This window comes from Rana temporaria, chromosome 1, assembly GCF_905171775.1.
Source record: "Rana temporaria chromosome 1, aRanTem1.1, whole genome shotgun sequence".
Lineage (NCBI taxonomy): Eukaryota > Metazoa > Chordata > Amphibia > Anura > Ranidae > Rana > Rana temporaria.
Genome location: NC_053489.1, coordinates 526,445,013 through 526,457,871, shown reverse-complemented (window position 1 = coordinate 526,457,871; position 12,859 = coordinate 526,445,013).

The following is a 12,859-nucleotide window of genomic DNA, read 5'->3' as shown; positions in this document are numbered from 1 at the left end:
CTTCTGTAACCATTGCCATCAGTATGTTTTGCAACAATGAGGTTGCAAAAGGTTTTGAGAGAGCGCTTTGCTTTTATACATCATGGGATGTTTCGTGTGTGGCGCCTTGGTAACGAGACACCTTTTTATAGGCCATCAGTTGAGACTGAAGCAGCTGATATTAATTTGCACTGACAAGGGGCAGGATTGCTTTCTAATTACTAATAAGTTTCAGCTGGTGTCTTGGCTTTCCATGCCTTTTTGACCTCCCTTTCTTTATGTGTTCAATCATTTTTCCCTCTGTCATTCCATTTTATTACACATAACTTAATTTCTGAACTCATATGTTTTGGTTTCGTTGTATGTATGGGTTGCATGGGTTGTTACCGACATGTGATGAAAATTTCACGTCACTAGCATCTTTAGAAATATATTTACCTAGAAAAATGGCGATGTGTTCAATACTTATTTTACCTGCTATGTATACGTATATAAAATGTATTTATTAAGTGGTTGTAAACCTCTGACATTAAAGCGGTGGTTCACCCTCCATAACAACATGTTAGCATAAAATGAGGCATAGTAGCGCGAGCTACAGTATGCCTGTCTTTATTTTTTTAGTCCCGTACTCACTGTGCAATCGTAGAGACAAGATTCCGACTCCCCGCAGGGAATGGGCATTCCTATGGAGAGGGAAGGTGTTTGACAGCCGGCTCTGGCACGTCACGCTCCACGAAGACAGCCGGAACAGGTCTCGACTCTTCACGGCGCTATACGGAGCCTGCGCACAGACTATGCGCAGGCGCCGTGAAGCGCCAAGTCCTATTTCGGATATTTCCGGAGAAGCGTGACGTGCCAGAGCCGGCCGTCAATCACCTTCCCTCTCCATAGGAACGCCCATTCCCCGCGGGGAGTCGGAATCTTGTCTCTACGATTGCACAGTGAGTACGGGGCTAAAAAAATAAAGACAGGCATACTGTAGCTCGCGCTACTATGCCTCATTTCATGCTAGAGGAAACATATTTTTTTTTTTTTATTAATAGGGTGAACCCCCGCTTTAAATATGATCAAAGCACAACCTTCTTTACTGTGTACTCTATTCAAATCACAGGTTTTGCTGACACCAAGAGATAAAAAAAAATTAATATGAGGGAGCTCCAGCACACAGCCTGTGAGGAGGGGGGTTCCTTCCCTTCAATCATCTCTCAGAGATACCCTCACAGTGTGTAATTTGAGGTCCCCACCCTCTGGTGCTTTTATCTGTGTGCTTTTAGAACAATGTACAGGACAAATGTCTACAGACAAACTGGTACAACTTATGTAGGAGTATTTTTTTTCATCTCTGTATATCGCCTGAGGCTAGTCACTTCACTGGAGATATATGTGAGGCCCCGTACACACGACCGAACATGTCCGATGAAACTGGTCCGCTCACTGGTCCATACCAGTGAGCAGGAGGCAGGAGCAGGCTTAGACCATCAGTAGAATGCAGTGGAGCAGGAATGCTGGATGGACACCAGAGGAACATACGCTGGGGCTCGCAGCAGGTATTCCAGCAGCAGTAGAAACAGAAGCAGAGTCAGACACACTGGGTCATACACAGACAGATGGATCAGGTGCAGATGCGTAGACAGAAGCATGGTCAAAGGCAAGCCGGGATCAATGCAGGCAGAGTTCAGGAGAACTCAGAAGTCAGATGCAGAGTAAAAGATTGCAGGTATGCACAGGAACGCTGTAGACAAGACAGCACTGAGGCATAGCACAGCCTAAGTTTAAAGCGCCAATGTGACAAATTCTAGAAGCATGAACAAAAACAGGAATTAGCCTTTCCCTATGCACAGGAAGCAGTTTAGAAGAGCCATTCTGTCTGCTGGAATGTCCCTCCTGGCAGTCATGGAAAGCAGTAAAAATCTAAATTTTAAATATTCCCCAATCTATCCAAACTAGAAAAAAACTAAATAGGCTTGATGTATACTGAAAAGTGAACGCTGATAAAAAGGAAAAACATTCCTGATCCAAACTTAAATTTTCTAAACCAACCACTTTTCTTCACAAATTCCATTTAACAACTACAGTTACAGTTACATACAGTATGTATATATACATTTCAGTCAAACTTATCATTTTATTTTTGAATAGAGTGGGGAAGGGTTCAAACTTGACAGAGCAATAGGAACATTCCTCTTCTTTTCTGTACTTGTGACAGCAGGATGAGGAAAGAGAGCTAGGGATTGCTGGAATAGAAAAACAAAGATAGCAATAAAAACCTTACAGAAGTAGTTATTCATTCTTCCCTTCTCTGCTGAAGTAAATATGTTGTTGCTCTCTATTCCCCTTGGACAGATTTGCCTTAGCTTTCTGTTCTTCTGACCCTCCTGTCACTGGGACAAGAAGCTAACGAAAATAGAACGCTTGACAAAAGCTCTGACCTTTTCCCACTATACCCAAAACAAAAATACATTTTGTCTGAAGCTGGACTTTATATAGGTTGACTAAAAGTCACCTTTATGCACTGTATACACTGCTCCAGGCAGTTGTTCATACTACATCTAATAAGAAGAATATTTTTCTTTGATTGGCCTATTTTCTAAAGGAAATAGGAAAGTATTGTGCTCCAAAAAAAGTAATGAACGCATGCACAATTGTATTGCATAGACCTAATAAGGCATGCCATCTACATGCCATAGGATTGAAACAGAAACGTTGTTGATAGTCTTTATTAACTAGTTTAACCACTTCCTTACTGGGCACTTAAACCCCTTCCTGCCCAGAGGACTTTTTGCGATTCGGCACTGCGTCGCTTTAACTGATCGCGGTCGTGCAACGTGGCTCCCAAACAAAATTGACGTCCTTTTTTTCCCCACAAATAGAGCTTTCTTTTGGTGGTATGTGATCACCTCTGCGGTTTTTATTTTTTGCGCTATAAACAAAAATAGAGCGACAATTTTGAAAAAAATATATATATTTTTTACTTGTTGCTATAATAAATAGCTAAAAAAAATTTAAAAAATGTTTTTTATCCTCAGTCTAGGCCGATACGTATTCTACATATTTTTTGTAAAAAAAAAAAAAAATCGCAATAAGCGACTGGTTTGCGCAAAAGTTATAGTGCCTACAAAATAAGGGACAGAATTATTATTTTTTATTATTTACTAGTAATGGCGGCGATCTGCGATTTTTATTGCGACTGCGACATTATGGCGGACACATCGGACACTTTTGACACATTTTTGGCACCATTCACATTTATACTGCGATCAGTGCTATAAATATGCACTAATTACTGTATAAATGTGACTGGCAGGGAAGGGGTTAACACTAGGGGGTGAGGAAGGGGTTAAATGTATTCCCTATATAGTGTTCTAACTGTGGGGGAAGGGGGGTGACTGGGGGAGGTGACCGATCTGTGTCTCTATGTACAAGAGACACAGATCGGTCTCCTCTCTCCCCGACAGCACCGCTGTCTGTAAGAGTCGGCAATGAGAAATGATCTCATATGTAAACATATGAGATCATCTCTCATTGGCCGCACAGATCGCCTAGCAAACGGCCACTCCGATTGGCCGTTCACGGGCAATCTGTGATTGGCTGTGTCCAAGGGACACGGCCAGCACAGAAGTTCCCCGCTGCGCGCTCGGGAGTGCGCGCGGGGAACGTGGAAAGGGGCGGCCGTAAAAACACGGCGCCCCAGAGAAGTAGAACCACCCTGCGGCCGTATATAGTCGTATGGCCTTCGGGAAGTGGTTAAAAGTGAAAAGCAAGTATTATGTTATTACTGTATTTATATAGCACCAACAGCTTGCACAGCGCTTTACAATATAAAGGGAGAAAGTACAGTTATAAACTGATACAAGACAGTTAAAGTGATCGTAAAGTAAGGTTTTTTATCTTCATACATTCTATACATTAAGATAAAAAGCCTTTTGTGTGCAGCAGCCCCCCATAATACTTACCTGAGCCCCCATCTCTGTCCAGAGATGTCCACAAGTGTCTCGGCCATCTGAGACTCCCCCTCCCGATTGGCCGATAACTGCAAGGTATGTACTGATAGAGAAAAGGTACTGTTTTCAGGTGGAGGCAGGATAGGCTTCCCGGAAGAGATGAGTTTTCAAGGATCACCTAAGGGTAGACAGATTGGGGTAGGGACTTTCATAGGATGGGTGAGTTTCTGGAGAAATCCTGGAGGTGGGCATGAGAGAAGGTGACGAGGGAGCTAAAGAGCAGGAGGTCACAGGAGGAGCTGAGAAGATCTGAGTATATTTTTTAGACAAGATGAGTTTGTACAGTTCATTATTGTTTGTATTTTGAATGTATTCATTGCGAAAGTGGAAACCAGTAGGGGGATGGGCAGAGATGGGTTGCGGCCACAGAACCGTTGAAAATAGTCTAGGCGAGAGCCCTGGGCCTCTTGATGTATCCACAGATATTGAAGAGAATGACTGTGGACCTCGTGGGGCTTAAGCGCTCGGTCAACAGCCTCTGGCCGACAGGTTAACTGATTTGTACATTGTTTGTTCTTGCTGTAGATACGGTACAGGGACTGTGTATTACAGTATTGTTGTTTGCATTCGTTTTGTTCTGTGAGGGGCCTCCCCCCTTTTGATGTTCAATGAAATATATATTTGAAAAAAAAAAATGGTCTAGGCGAGAGATAACAAGGAAGTGAATTAGTATTCTTGAGGGGCAAAGTTACCAGAACTGTTTCATTCTATTATACAAAAAAAATAATTCCACGCCTCTTTAAGCCAACATCCTAAATTGATGATTAAATAAATGATAAAAATCAATATAGCTTCTCCTCTGCAGATAAAGTGTAAACTTCAGTTAGGTATTAGTGAAAGAAAGAGGGCGCTGTGCAATAGTGCAAATAATGTAAATACGTTAACTATACACACATAAATAATTAAGCAGGATTGTGCCTGCACACATAGCAATGAGACAGGAGTGGATCCAAAAGCTTCTTTCCCATAGTTACAAGTAGGATATGAAAAAAGGAATGAGAATATCCAGTGCATGATACTGTTTAATTTAATAAAATCCAAAATATAAAAGTGCGCCAATTGGCCTCTTACATTAAAATGTGCCTACCAGGCACTGGAGCTGCAGGCTCGTCTGGATAACACTCCGCTTCCACCTCAATGTAGGCGTGCGTTCCACCCGCCCTTGAAAAGCAACCGAAGCACCGGAAGTGGCGTCAGACAAACACGTGACCAGGTACCGCCGCCGACGTATGTTTCATTGTTTATGTCTTCAGGGGGCGTCTATTCTATTCTATTATATTTATATTTCACATAAAAAAGTGACCCTGTTAATATACTTGGATACAGAGTTAACTTAAAGAGAACATTGAAAGTGTTAACCAGTTAAATAGAAAAATATAGGTTGAAGCGAAACCCCCCAAAAAATAAAGAAAATAAAAACATCCTTTAGTTCAGCTAATTCCTGACCATAGGAAAATTCCCATGTGTTAAAGACCTTACTGGTCACAATACTGTATTTACATGGAGATATTTTTGGTATGAAAAGTATTGTATTTAACCTAGTCAGCTTATTTAAGAAGGAATAAAAATTGTATTTTATTATAAAAAAAAAAATCAAAAACGAATATCAACCAAAAATCATCTTGCACTGATCTGATGTCAATAACCTTACTGTATATAGAATTGGCTGACATGGGTTAACTGTACTCTACATGTGTTCTCTGCACTGCTTTTATTAGATAAACATATGACAGGGAGATCAGAAAACACCAGTTTTGGAAAATTTTATGCCATTCATTATTGCAGAAGCCATTTCTTAAATTTAATTCTAATGAAATGTATTTGCCAGTTTAATCCGACTTTCTCTTCTTCTAACTATGAATTCAGTTTACACATTTCCAAAAATCCACTTCCTCTTGCTCTTCTAATGATTTCATTGCCTGTTTCAGAAATCTGCATGGAGTTTGAAGTCAATTGCAGGCAGATTATTGTATGGAATGCTGCATCCCTTGCATGCACATAGGTTCACTATACCAATTCTACCATCGTAGGTTGAAAACTTGCATGTCTAAGGGGATTCTGGAAATATACTCTGTTAAGACATTGAAAATGGATAATATTATAGTAAGCATAGTACTGTACTGAATCATGGATAGTGACCAATATGACCAGCTAGCTGCTCTATAGTTGAAAAAAAAAAAAATAAGACCAACTTAGGGGACACAGAAATAATAATTTGATAGAGGTTCTAGTCCTTCCCCACTCCACCCAAAACTTTAGATTTTTTTTGGATATACAAAGAGTTTAACAGTGACGATTGAAACTCCCTTCTCATAGGTCTACCCCTCCATAGGCTATAGCCTCTTCAGTCTATCATGAATGCAGCTGCCAGACTCATCTACCTTACTAACCGCTCAGTGTCTGCTACCCCTCTCTAATCCCTACACTAGCTTCTTATTGCTCAGCAAATTAAAGTCTAAATACTAACTACAATATACAAAGCCATTTACAACTCTGCCCCAGGCTACAGTACATCACCAATCTCGTCCTTAACTATAACCCAAACCATCTTCTTCGCTCCCCTCAAGACCTCCTGCTCTCAAGCTCCCTTGTCCCCTCCTCCCATGCTCCTCTCCAGGACTGAGAACCTCTCCCATCCTCTCTACCTCAATTGGTCTGGCTATCTCCAACTCTGGCAGCCTTTAGGCGATCCCTGAAAATTCATCTCTTCAGGGAAGCCTATCACACCTCCAACAAATTTTTTATCACTTCCATCAGCTCACCCCCCCACAGTTATAACTTTTTGTACCACTTGCCCCACCCTATAAGATTGTTAATAAGATCTTATAAGCAGGGCCCTCTTAACCCTCTTGCATTTTATTGCATTGTAACTGTACTGTGACCCTTTTTATATTGTACAGCACTGCCTAAACTGTCAGCACGATCTAAATCCTGTATAATAATAATAAAATATATATTTTTTTAAATAATGTAATTACAACTTGGGAAGACAAGACATTGTAACAAGAACTCTGCTGGTAATCAAAAAGAATTGGCCCCTGGGTCTAGTTTGTCACTGTTAATTTCCAAAATACCATTCATTCCATTATTTTTTATTTAAACGATGATGTAAAAGAAAAACTGACAGTGCTGCATAGCAGGATCACCAGTCAGTGGCGTCTATTGGTTATAGAGAGCCGAGCCCCCAGCTGGTCACCTAGCAGCAGTAATGCTGTATAACCTTCTCTGTTGACATGCTGATCGGGATGTGATCCAGGTGATGCTCCCAGTCAGATCTAATAAACACAGTATTTATTAGCATCAAGAGTACAACCACATAAATATAATCAACCGTATGATCAGCAGCCATGTGGGCTCTATGCCTGTAAAGTGTGGGCTTTGATCAATGAAATCACTGATATTTATGACTAGGATTTGACTAAGAGCATCACCTGGATTGCATCCCGATCAGCATGTCAGAGAAGGGTCCACTACTGCTAAGCAACCTGCAGGGAGCTCAACTGTCTACAACCAATAGAGATGGGCTCGGGTGTGTTTGAAATCCCACATGCCCAATCCCGCCAGGAAGCCGACACTCCACAGTGCTAATCAATGTATGGGCTGCCTAAGAGCTAAGACCAGCCATAGACAGTTTAAATCTCAGATGGTTCAGCAGAAACTGGCTGAGATTTGAACCATTAATGAGCAGATTCTCTTATAATTATCACTTGTGGTTGCTGTATAGCCACTGGTGATAATCACTGTTTGTCGGGAGAATATAATTGCTGGGCAGGAGGGATATTCCCCTGTCACCACTGTCTGTTGATGGGGGAATCATGCAAGTTTCTTTCCTGCAATCTGTGGATACAGGAAAGAAATTTGCACTGTATATTATCTTCCTAACTGAAAGTGAAAGTAAATTGTGAATGTTTTGAAAGAACAGAAGAGGGGGAGGGAGACAGATCGGGGGGGGATAGAAGGGATGGAGATAATGTAGTTCAGTGATTACAGTGTACTGCAGTCTGCAGTGCACACACTTAAACACGGCCCAGGCTAGAATATCTGGTTGTGTGAGCGTCCGCATTATGCAGTGTCGGCGAGCACAGGGAGGGGGAGGAAAAAAACTGGGAAAACGTATTGACTTGAGTATAAGCCTAGGGTGAGAATGCAGCAGCTACTGTAAGTGGAAAAGAGGGTCAACAATGCCCATTTTCAGCTTCACTGTGCCCATTTGCACGCCTCACTGTGCCTATTTGCAGCCTCACTGTGCCCATTTGCACGCTTTACTGTGCCCATTGCAGCCTGACCTCACTGTGCCTATTGCAGCCTAACCTCACTGTGCCCATTGCAGCCTGACCTCACTGTGCCGATCTATGTACCTGATTTTCCTTGACATGCAAATTCAGACGGCAGACGTCCACTGTAAAAAAGTCACGCCTCCTCCTAGTCCTGTTCCGTGATAGGCGGAACACTCAGTTTCCCAGCAGACACTGTGTTCAGTGTTCCGCCTATCACGAATGTCCTCTCGTCTATCATTAACGAGAGGACATTCATGATAGGCAAAACACTTTACACAGTGTCTGCTGGGAAACTGAGTGGTCCGCCTATCATGGAACAGGATGAGGAGAAGGCGCAACTTTTTAACACTGGACGCCCGCCGTCTGAATATGCATGTCACGGACTCAGATACACAGACTCAAGTATAAGTCGAGGGGGGCATTTGCAGCCTAAAAAAAAGGGCTGAAAACTCAGCTTATACTCGAGTATATACGGTATATGCTCTAATGCCCCGTTCGATGTTGTCGGAAAATCTGACCGTGTGTAGGCTCCATCGGACATTTGCTGTCGGAATATCCGACAACAAAAATTTGAGAGCTGGTTCTCAAGAATTTCAGAAGTTGACAGGACACTTGACTGAGTTATCACAGCCAATGTCATACCAAAAACATTTTTAGAATATCTTTGCCCAGTCACAGGAGACCCTTGATTGGTATTTGAATGTTCTCTTGTTGCAGATACCTTGCTAAATTTTACCCATCTAAATCATAAATTCCTCTCAGATTAGTCTCTGACTCATTTCTTTCAGTCTGGTTTCCACTCACTTTTATTTCCTGACCCTTTTCACATTAAGACAGCCGCTCAGTTGTTTTAACTACCAAATCCAACCATAAATATTTCCTACTAATAATACTTATATGATCGTTCCTCTGCCTTTGATGCCACAGATCCGCATATTCTTATTAAGTCTGAACACCTTTGGTCTAAAGGACGCTGCCTTAACATGGTTCATTTCCTACCTGTTCCACCATTTATTCAGCATTTATTTCATTGGTTTTACTTTCTTCTTTATCACTAACAGCTAGTGTGCCACAGGGGTCATTACTTGTTCTCCTCTCGTTCTTATTGAACACTGCACTTCTGGGAAAATTAATTAGTAGTTTCAGCTTCAAATACCATCTGTGTGCTGATGACGCTCAAATGTACATTTTTACACATGCACTTTCACCCTCTTTAAAAAAATACAGTATAGACTGTATTTCTTTTATCTCTTTATTAATGGTTTCCCTTTACCTTTAAAAGTGAACTCCGTAAAGCAGCAAAATATACTGTTGAATTACACATCTGTGAACTGTTTTACTTGCCATAACATTTGTAAAGAATCAGAAACCCCTGCCGGACATTATTAGCTAGATTCAAGTAGAGCGCCTTAACCTTGCGGCGGCGTAGTGTATCGTGTTTACACTACGCCGCCGTAAGTTAGCGAGGCAAGTACATGATTCACAAAGTACTTGCCTGCTAAGTTACGGCGGCATAGCGTAAATCGGGCGGACGTAAGGGCGCCTAATTTAAATTCGGCTGAGGGGGCGTGTTTTATGTTAATGGGGGTTGACCTGACGTGATTGACGTATTTTACGAACGACGCATGCGCCGTTCGTGTACATATCCCAGTGTGCATTGCGGCAAAGTACGCCGCACGGTCCTATTGGTTTAGACGTGGACGTAAATGACGTAAATCCCTATTCACGGACGACTTACGCAAACAACGTAAAATTTTCACATTTCGACGCGGGAACGACAGCCATACTTAACATTACTATTCCAGCTATTTGATGGAATAACTTTAGGCCTGAAAGTGCGTTACGTAAACGGCGTATCTTTACTGCGTCGGGCAAGCGTACGTTCGTGAATCGGCGTATCTACTCATTTACATATTCTAGGCCGACCGCAATGGAAGCGCCACCTAGCGGTCAGCCTAAAAAGACACTTTAGGATACGACGGTGTAAGACACTTACGCCGCTCGTATCTGAGCCTAATTTAAGCGTATCTGGTTACCAGAATACGCTTAAATTAGCGTCGGCGCAGATTCAGACTTAGGCTGGCGTATCTACTGATACACCAGCCTAAGTATTTCTGAATCCACCTATATAGCTGGGGTAGAGACCTCTATGTTCTCTAGTACACTAATGAAATCATCGCTTTGATTAATTTGTTGTCACCACCTGTCAGCAAGCTCAAAGTACTAGCTTGCTGACAGCGATTTGAGTAATAGCGATTTGTTTTGCAGTATGACCTAATTGATTTACAGTTTTGCTCCTCCCTCTCTTGGTCTACAGACTCAGGAACTTATACTAGTGCTAACTGAAAATAAATCAATATTTTTCATTGAATAAACAACTGGGTTAAATGCTGGTCTATTATTACCTACCTGAGATTCCATTTTAAAGTGTTACTAAACCCAGGAGCCTGCATTCACTATATCTGGTCTCCCACAGGACACAGAACATGGAAATGCAATTATTTTAGTAAAATTAAACTGCTAAATACCTTTTCTCATCAGCGGTTAGAGCAGTCTTGTAAATTCTCTTATGCTGCTTAAACACGATCGGAAATTCTGACAAGAAAAGTCCGATGTGAGCTTTTGGTCGTAAATTCCGACCGTGTGTAGGCTCCATCGGAATTTTTCTGTCGAAATTTTTGCAAAGAAAAATTTGAGAGCTGGTTCTTCAATTTTCCAACAAGAAAAGTTCTTGGAGGAAATTCTGATCGTCTGTATGCAATTTCGACACACCAAAAACCACGTATGCTCGGAATCAAGTAGATGCATGCTTGGAAGCATTGAACTTAATTTTTCTCCACTCGTCGTGGTGTTGTACGTCACCACGTTCTTGATGGTCAGAATTTGGTGTGACCGTGTGTATGCAAGACAAGTTTGAGCCAAAATCCACGGTTTTCTTGTCGGATTTTCTGATCGTGTGTACGCAGCATTTGTGTCCAGCAGAGCACTGGGTAAAGCTTGTAGTAGAAGTTTTTATTCTCCCCTGATTGTCCTATTAGGCTGTAGTACCCCTAACCCCCTGTATGGACAGTGGTAATTGGCCCTTTGCTGATCACATGCACTCTCCCAAGAAAAAAAAAACTCTTTAGTAATATACACCAAACTGAGCATGTGCAGCTTGCCCCCAATGCTCTGTTCTATAGGGAGATGGGTTAGGGACAGTGGAAAAGGGGAGGATCAGAGAAGACAGGGTCAAAGATACTTTTTACACAATGCAGAGGAGTAACCCCTTAGGTTCCACAGTGAATATAACAAACATGCTTTACTGCATATACAGACTGATTTTACTGTTGTGGGTTTAGTAACACTTTAAGCTGTTACCAGACACAAATCATGAACTTAGCTTTATTTCCAGAAGCACTTAATGAGAGCTCACATCAGTTGAATGAGAACTTGTTAATGTTTTTTTGGGAAGGGGGACTATGTGTAGAAGTAATGTGCCTGGGTAGTTGCCCATTGCCCAGTTGTACATTTATCAGTTTATAAATGAAGCACCACATCCTGGCCCAGGAGGTCTTTATCGAGGGGCACTCCCAAAAAGCATGAAGCATGGTGTCTGCTGCTTGTTGGCATTTCCAGCACAGCAGGGAGATGAAGGGAAACATTTTAATAAAAAATGGTGGGGACCCTGTAAAACCTGGTACGGATTTTATAACTAGACTCTGATGGAGATGGAGGAACTGTGTGTGAAGTAAAGCATGTAGTCCTTTTTGCTCCTGTGCAAAATAACCTTTGTAGGTCTATTTCCTAGTGCTGGATAAAGGAAGGGTATACTGGTCCGGAGAGATAATCAATACCTTGTAGGATACTGACAAGACATGTTCTGCCTTAACAAATGGACCCTCAAATAGTGTAGTTGTGACAGGACACCTGATTGAGGTACAGTATTACAGGCAACATCATACCTATCAAGGGGTGATTCAACCGATTATTTGGATATTGTTTGACTTGTCACAGGAGACACTTAAGTGGTATTTTGATATTCTATTGTTCCAGATATCTTGATGATTTGAACCCACCTGGCCATAAATTCCTCTCAAATTAGCCTCTGGCTGTTTTTTTTTTTTAAACTGGCTTCAATTGACATTAATTTCCTGACCCTGTTTGCACTAAGACAGGGGTCTCCTTACTTTTAAAGCAAAGGGCCAGTTTACGGTCTTTCTGACTTCAGGGGGGCCGGATTCTGACCAATTGGGGTAGAAAATGCCCCAGGGCCGAGCATCAGTGAGAATAAACATGGCCCCAGTGTTGGTGGGCAGTAGGAGAAGGAATAGTGCTCCATCATTGCTATTAGTCTAAGAAATAGTGCCCCATTGTTGGTGCCATTGGAAGGAATAGTGCCTCATATCATTGGGAGCAATACTGCCCCAAGGGCCGGATGAAGGCTAGCAAAGGGCCACATCCGGCCCTTGGGCCGCAGTTTGGAGACGCCTGCACTAAGACATCCATTATGTTGTTTTAGCTACCAAAGTCAACCATTAATATTTCTTAGTAATGATACTTATATGATTGTTCTACTGCCTTTGATGCCACAGATCAGCACGTTCTCATTTAGTCTCTAAG